This window comes from Capra hircus, chromosome 8 (assembly GCF_001704415.2).
Source record: "Capra hircus breed San Clemente chromosome 8, ASM170441v1, whole genome shotgun sequence".
Classification (NCBI taxonomy): Eukaryota; Metazoa; Chordata; class Mammalia; order Artiodactyla; family Bovidae; genus Capra; species Capra hircus.
The window spans coordinates 73,415,288-73,423,693 of record NC_030815.1 but is presented as its reverse complement, the minus strand read 5'-3'; positions in this window follow the sequence as shown (position 1 = coordinate 73,423,693).

Below are 8,406 nucleotides of genomic sequence, written 5' to 3'. Positions count from 1 at the left end.
AACATGCTCTCCTCCAGGGGATCTTCCTGACCCAGGGATCCAACCCGGGTCTTCTCCTTTGCAGGCAGATTCCTTACCACCTGAGCCACCAGGGAAGCCCAGTATTTCACTATGCTGACGTTAAAATTTTCAGGCAATCGGATATGTTATTTTTATGACTTGGGAATACCCTCACACCATGATTTTAAATCTATTCCCTAGAATTTTTTTCTAATAGATTGGCTTTTTGTACTTAACCTTAGTCCATCTGAAACTTATTTTTGTATGTTGTAAATTGCTTAATTTCAGTTCTTAGCAGTTGATCCAACAGTATTTATTAAACTATCCTTTCTACACTGATTTGAGAGTACACCTTTATCACATTTTGAGTGAGTGAGTGGAGTCGCTCAGTCGTGTCCAACTCTTTGCGACCCCATGGACTATAACCTACCAGGCTCCTCTGTCCATGTGATTTTCCCGGCAAGGGTACTGGCGTGGCTTGCCATTTCCTTCTCCAGGGGATCTCCTAACACAGGGATCGAACCCCCATCTCCCTCATTGCAGGTGGATTCTCTACTACTGAGCTACCTGGAAAGCCCTTTATCAGCTTACTTGAGATATAACTCACATACTCTACAATTAACCCATTTAAAGTTCACAGTTCAGTGTTTTATTTACAGTTATGCAGCCATCTCCACAATCTAATTCTCAGTTTATCTCCAAAAGAAACCCTATGCTCATTAGTTATATCTAATTTTTTCTAACTTCTTACATTTGATACTTATTCCATTCATTATTTACTTGGGTGTTTAAGAATTTTTCTCTGTTCAGAGTATGTTTTCGAACTACTTCTAGTTTGGCAATTTGTTAGGTTTTCTTTGGCGCTTAATTTATGGTTCCATTTGGGGAACGTTCCATGAGTATTTGAAAAGAAGGTATGATTCCTGTGTTGAATACAGCACATTTGATGTATCTATTGGAACTATCTTAATAATTGTTTTTTATATTTTTTCCCTCTTTCTGTGTATTTCAAGAGGTCAGTTAGTATTTCACTCCTCATGTTTCTATTTCTTCTCTTTTGTTGTAATTGAGGCTTCACTATTTGATGCATAGATGTTCATAAGTGTGTCTTTATCATTATAAATTGGTCATGGTTTTGTCCTCAGTCCAACCTTGTCTAATATTAAAATCATGATTCTGGGTTTCATTATTATTGTTGATGTTTGTGTTTAGTTGCAACATTTTGATGTACTTCTACCCATTTTTTTCTAACTTAAAAATATATTTATTTTTGGCTGTGCTGGGTCTTTGTTGCTGCATGGACTTTTTTCTAGCTGTGGCCAGCGGAGTTCTACTCCAGGGGTGTGCAGGCTTCCCATACCGAAAGCGAAGTGGTAGCTTCTCTTGTTGCGGAGCAGTGGCCCTAGAGCACAGGCTCCATAGTTGTGGCACGAGGGCTTACTTGCCTCGCGGGAAGTGGGATCTTCCCGGATCAGGGATCAAATCCATGTTTCCTGCGTTGGCAGGCAGATTCTTTACCACTGTGCCACCTGGGAAGCTCAGCAGCTAAACCTATTGTGCCCTTAATCTGAGCCAGGCTTTATGACTATCTCATTGAGCTAATTTCCTATTAATTCTCCCAACCATCTTAGGAGTTAGGTGTTGTTACTATTTTATAAATAAGAAAACCATGACACTTGCCAAGGACCATACACATGATGGCGATACAGCTGGTACTTGGACCTGGAACCATTTGACAGCCAAGTACAGACTCACCACTGCCGTGCTCCCGTTTCATTTCCACACACGTGTGAATAAAGCTGCCAGTGTATTCTGATTATCGTCTTGCTTCTTAGCCTCCAAGGCACTGTCTAGAAAAATGGTTCCGGTTGAGCCAGATTCCTCTTTACCCAAATTTACAGAGATCCCACCTGGATACAGTCTGCATTATCCTAATCAGCTGCACTGCCAGGCACCCTTCCTTTGGAACTTTTTACTATAAATCACAGAGTTCCTACTTATCAATTATGGGCTTATGCAAAGTTCAGTATGTTAGGTATAATTAGTTATCGTTTGATTGGTAGGAAAGAATGTTTCCTTTCAGACACTAAAAAAAAAAAAAAAGCTGCCTTAATCCTGGTATGTTAATCCAGGGAGTGATTTCTCTCAAATTATAGTTTTACTTTGCTTTCAAGAGAAGAGCCATAATTGTATCATGCAGAAAATGTTTTTCCTTGATCTCTGAAGTTTTGTCAAGTTTGAGAACACTGCATTGTTATTGCTTTTGAAAAAATAAGGACCAAGTGATATAAATCAGTCAGGAAATGGACATTTTGATCCACAATATTTGGAAATTGCTTTGGTACCTGTAACACTGATAGCTAAATTAGGACCTTAACTTGTCTCATTATGTAACAAAGCTTTGTCTACAACCATTCTGGTACAGCCTGCATCCAGATTTTAAATGTAGTCTATTGGTCTAGAACTTTCACTTTCAGGAAGTTGGCCTAACAAAGTAATCAAAGAGGTCTGTCCATGGATAATCAGTGCAGTATTTTTGGCCACAAAAAAACTTAGATGAAAAATCTAGATGTGGCCAACAGAAAGTCAATTTAATAACAGTGGTACTTCCTTGTAATGAATGTAGTCATGAAGAATGAAAATGTTGATCAGTGATGGGAAAATGTGGCCCATGTGAAAATAGTTTACAGAACAGTATGAATAGCCCTCCAGCTTTTGTATCTATATAAGAGCAAAAGAAATGATATGAGAGGAAGAACTGTGGATAGACTTGATTTTTATCTTCCTTTCCTAGCAGTCTGTTAAAGTAGTAGTTAAGACTGTGGGCTCTGGAGATGACCCAGTTGGGTAGTATTTACTAGTCATGTGGCTCTGGGCAAGTTACTTTGAGAAAATAAATTAATTTGTGTAAAATCCTTAGTAAAGTGCAACTATCATCATTACCATTTACGAAATAGAAATTAAGTAAAAATACATATGTTTTTAATCTCAGAGAGGCATCATGTGTAAGATAGAGCAAAAAACATGGGACCCAGAGTAAGAAAAACTGAGTCTGAGTCCAGGCTTTCCAGTGATGAGATCCTGGGCAAGTCACATCCTCTCTGAGCCTGATCGAGGGTCAGCTAGGAAAAGTAATCCTCTTTCACCATCTCGGGGATGTAGTAGGCATCAAATGAGATGTTTGTAAGACATAACCATGATGTACTCTGCAAACCATTATTGTGTGTTTGTGTGCTCATTTGCTCAGACGTGTCCAGCTCTTTGTGACTCCCATGGACTGTATTCCCACCAGGCTCCCCTGTCCATGGGATTTTCCAAGCAAGATTACTGGAGTGGGGTGCCATTTCCTCCTCTGGGGGATCTTTCTGATCCAGGCTCCAACCCACATCTCCTGCATCTCCTATATCGATTGGCAGGTAGATTCTTTACCACTGAGCCACCCAGGAAGCCCATTATAAACTATATTGAGTGTTGATTGCATATTGTACTCAATTACAAATAATTTTGCCTTGTCTTGGCCCTAAATTAGAAGAAGTGTGAACTCAGTGGTTTCAGAAGGGAGGTAAAGAAGCAAACGTGGTAGAATCGAAGCATGAGCTCTGAGAAGCCTTCTCATCCCGTGACCAGATCAACTTCTCTGCAAGGTCCATCAGCACTCGGCTGCCAGCTGAGACAGTGAAGAGGCTCAGAGGAGGAAAGAACTTAATAGTGTTTTCTTAGACTGGCAGCATTCCTGGTGTGGCATTTCACCACATCCTAATCACCTTGTTCTTTCCTACTGAAGGCAACGGCTACCTGGCCTGATCAGTGGATCCTTTCAGGCAGTACTAAGTAAACTTGGCAGCAAGAGTTTGATCTAGATTGGGGCTAATACATTAACATTTTCAAAGATCCTGTGAGGAAGCAACATGTCACTTTTGGAAAACTTCAAATTATGATGGTTCATTCTGCCGACTCTGCTGAGAGATTCAGAGAATAATAAAACTAATACATTTCAATTCTCAAAAGGGACAGATACTACTGCAGTTTTCTTTGTAGTGACTCACAACTAACATGACCCTCAACAGAGCAATTTTATATTGTGTCATCTTTCAAACGAGGAGTTTGGTTTAATGAAGTTTGAGGTCCCTTTAAACCATAAAGTAATTCTTTGATGTATAGGTCAAGATTAATTAATGCTAATGAGGGACATTATTTGGTATTTTGAAGTGAACACTTCACCTGTAGTAATTTTTACCTCATAACCTTTAATGGAGGTCAGAATTCGAACAAGAATACCAGTAATAGAAATTAAAATATATTAAAAAGATAAAAGCATCAAATATAAATATGAACATAAAGTAACTTTTTCTCATTTTAAGCTGGAGAATACCTTCCTAACTATGAATGAATAACTCTTTGGTTTGACTATAAAATAAAAAAGATCCCAGTTTTTAGTATTTTGAGCAGATTAAAAAATGAGTGTTATTAACTGCGATTCACGGGGTTGCAAAGAGTCGGACACGACTGAGCGACTGAACTGAACTGAACTGTAAAATGGACAACTGAAGGAAAAACAGCCAAAACTCTTGCCTAGTCTTTGATAATATAGGTAAGAAGGGAAACTCATTTTATGAGGCCAATACTACACAGACCAGACAATGACATTGAAAGATAAAGAAACTGTATGTCAATATCCCTCATGAAACTTGCAAAAATACTCAATAAAATACTAGCAAAAGAATCCAGCAATGCGCTGGGAATGCAAGGCTGGTTCCACAATTAAAAGCCAATGTAATCCACCATGTCAACATCATGAAGAAAAACTACATGATCATTTTTAATAGATACAGAAAAAACATCCAACAAAACCCAACATCCATTTGTGATTAAGAACACTCAGAAAACTAGGAGTAAAGGGGAATTTCCTCACCCTGGTGAAGACTATCTACAAAAACCTACAACTACTAAACTTAATGCTAAAAGGCTGCATGCTTGTTCCCCAATATCGGTGATGAAGCAGGTTGTCTGGCATCACTACTCTTTTTTTGCCATCGTACTGGAAGGTCTAACCAGTGCAGCAAGACAAGAAATAAAAGGCATTGGAAAGGAAAACTGAAAAGACTGGAAAAAATAAAACATTTATTATAAATAATAATAATCTGCAGACATGGCTATGTAGAAAACTTTAAAGCAATCTACATAAGTAATCTGGCAAAGTGTCAGGATACAAGGTCAATATACAAAAATCAATCGTATTTCTAGATATTAGCAATGAACATTTTGGAAATTGAAAAATTTTAAAGTACCATTTATGAAAGCACACACAGAGAAAACCAGAAAGTACTGATAACGTATTTGCAAGATCTTTATGCTAAAATCTAAAAACACTGATAAAAGAAATCAAAGACCTCTATGAATGGAGCAGTATGCTGCACTCATGGACTGGAAGGCAAATATTAAGATGTCCTCTCTTCCTGAAGTGGTCTACGGATTCAATGCAAATCATTAGCAAAATCCAAGCAGGTCGTTTTGTTCTTGTCAACAGGCTGATTCTAAATTGTATATGGCAAGGCAAAGGATCTAAAACTAGCAAAAGTTTTCAAAAAGAACACAGCTGTATTATTTATGCAAAGCTACCGTGATCATGCAATGTAGTATGAGTGAAAGTTCAGACATATGAACTTAACAGAACAGTTCAGAACAGACTAATGGTGTGTCAACCGATTTCAACAAAGGTGCAAAGAAAAATGAACCTTTATATATGGTACATATGATTTTTATATGGTTTATATATGGTAACATATAAAAACCAACTCAAATGGATCACATTCACATCACTAAATGTAAAAACTGAAAACTGTTAGGTTTCTAAAATTAAAAACTTTGTCACCTTGTTAGGCAGATTTCTTAGATATGATACCAAAAGCATAACCCATTAAAGGAACAATTGAAAAAGTGAACTTTTGTGAAAATGAAGAACTTCTGCTCTTCAAAAAGCTCTGTGAAAAGAACAACAAAGCAAGCCTCATCCTGAGAAATATTTATAAAGCACATGGGTGATAAGTCTTGTAGCCAGATTATAGGAAATAATATCTGATTAGAAATATGTAAACACAATTTGGGTTATCATTTTTACTTTTTCTGATTGACAAATAAAACATAATTTCATCCTTAGTTAGGGGTATATTTGTGACAGAACTTCCATTTTTGGAATGGAAATTTGACAATATGTACCAAATCATAAGTATACCCATATCCTTTAATACAGTAATTTCTAGGAATGTATCCTAAAAATCTTACACACCAAGGCTGGTGTGTATGTTCACTATTCCAATACTTCCACTTGCAGAAATGAAAATAAAAACCTCTCTTGATAACAGGACTAGTTAAATAAGTAATGCATCAGGCACACATTGAGGCTATTCGAGGGGAAACCTGGCTTCAAGTACACCCAGAAGAGAGCCAATGAAAATACATAAAAATATGAATGGGAATTTTCTCTGCATGATTACTTCTGGGGTATTTTTTGTTCTTTCTGAAGAACATGTATTCAGAAGAAAAAAGTTAAATTTTTTTTTTTTTAAGGAATTTAGACATTCCAGAGTTAAGAGCAACATGAAACTCCTGGTCTCCTTTATGGTACATAAGGATCTGATTTTGCAAGGGGAAGGGGGCAGGCTGAGTAATCTCTGACTAAAAGAAAAGGCAGCTCATGATTCTCTTTTCATTGTCATTTTTGCTACTTCTCTGGTAAGGCAGACCATGGACAGATAGCAGAGTTGACATCTGGGTCGCCCCTCAGTCACTCACTCTAGGGTTGTGTAGAATAGTGGTTTTGTTTGGGCATAAATACACTTTTGACTCCCCCTTTGTTTGGCTCCCAGTGTGGCTCTTACTAATGAAGCTCTTTCGGTATCTTATTTATGCATTCTCAAAAATACCTCCTAAATGTTGGTCAAGGCTTAACTAGTGCCCCCTAGTGGGAAAGTCCTCAAATAACTGGCTGCTATTCACGTGTTTTTGTTTGCTGAATTCCTTCTGTTGGAGAAACTAAATTTTGTAGGGTCTTCCTTTTTATAGGTACTGTGCTACGGTGGCCTTTTCATATGTATTATTAACTTTAGGTGTGCAATTCTTACATAGTAGGTCACACAATTTAAAACCATTAAGCAATAATCTGTCAAGCAGACAAAACTCAATTTATTATTACACTTAAAACACTTGAGAATCCCAAGATGCTGTAAATTCTCTAAACTTCTCATTAATACTAAAGATGTCTTGACCTTATATGCATAGTTGTAAGATGAAGCAGAATCAGTTTCCAAGGCTTTTTGGAGAGGAGTGTGTAAAAAACCTTTTTAAACCATGGTGTCTTTCTCACACACACACAGCTTTAATTATACACCATCTGAACATATAAGTACCTAAAATAATAGTGCTCTTATATACTACAGTAAATGGACTTCATTCGTGATTGCCTAGCACTACCTTTCTAGTCTGAAGGTTGGGGCTTGGTCTTGTTCTTCTGTAAGTACACACTACTATCTCCATTTGAATTTCTATGTGGCAGAGAGAAAGATGCTGAAGCAGTGTCCCCCAGCAAGGTAATGGCCTAAATTTCACTAAAAATACTTTTATCAGTAACTGTCTCATTTTCACAAATAATTTTCCAAGAATAAACACATTACTTGTATAAATACTGTTAAAAAAAGGTAAGAACCTCAATTTTATTGTTTTCTTTAGGAATGTCTATGACCAGAATAATTCTCACATTTAAGGTTTTTTAAAAATCCTCACTTTAATCTGAAAGAAAAAAGTGTGAATGCACTTTTCTATTCCAGAAGTCTAAGGGCTTCACAGAAGAAAGCTTAATATTCAAGTTACATGAACATGTTTATATAGATACAAAGATTTAGATAATAACTATTGCCCAGCCACTAAAGATCGAGATTGAAAGAATGAAAGTTCTCCTATTATTTTTTTTCAAAAAGGTTAAGACAGAGGGACAGAATATGTATGTTTGTAGGTGTCAAGAGAATGGGAGAATATAAGCAACTTGACAAGACTACGTTTACTCTAATATAATTTTTATTAATAAAAAGGTTAACCATGACCATGAGTGGCTGGGCTTATAGTTCACTACATCAAAGAAATTAAAAATTGATTCTTAAGAATATTTATAATAGCATTCATCTTATAGAGGCATTTTAATTTTTAAGCAATGTTTTTTTGTAAATATATAAAACTAACCCTTAGTGTCATGGAGGAGAATCATCATAGCTACTGCTAAATCAAAGAAGAAATTTCTGAGAGCTGTTTGACGATGTTTATCTCAACACCTACACCCAAACTTTAGGGAAACAATCTCTCTTTAGGGAAAAATCTGGAAAACTGCCTGATCAGAGTGATCAGCGTCTGCTTGTA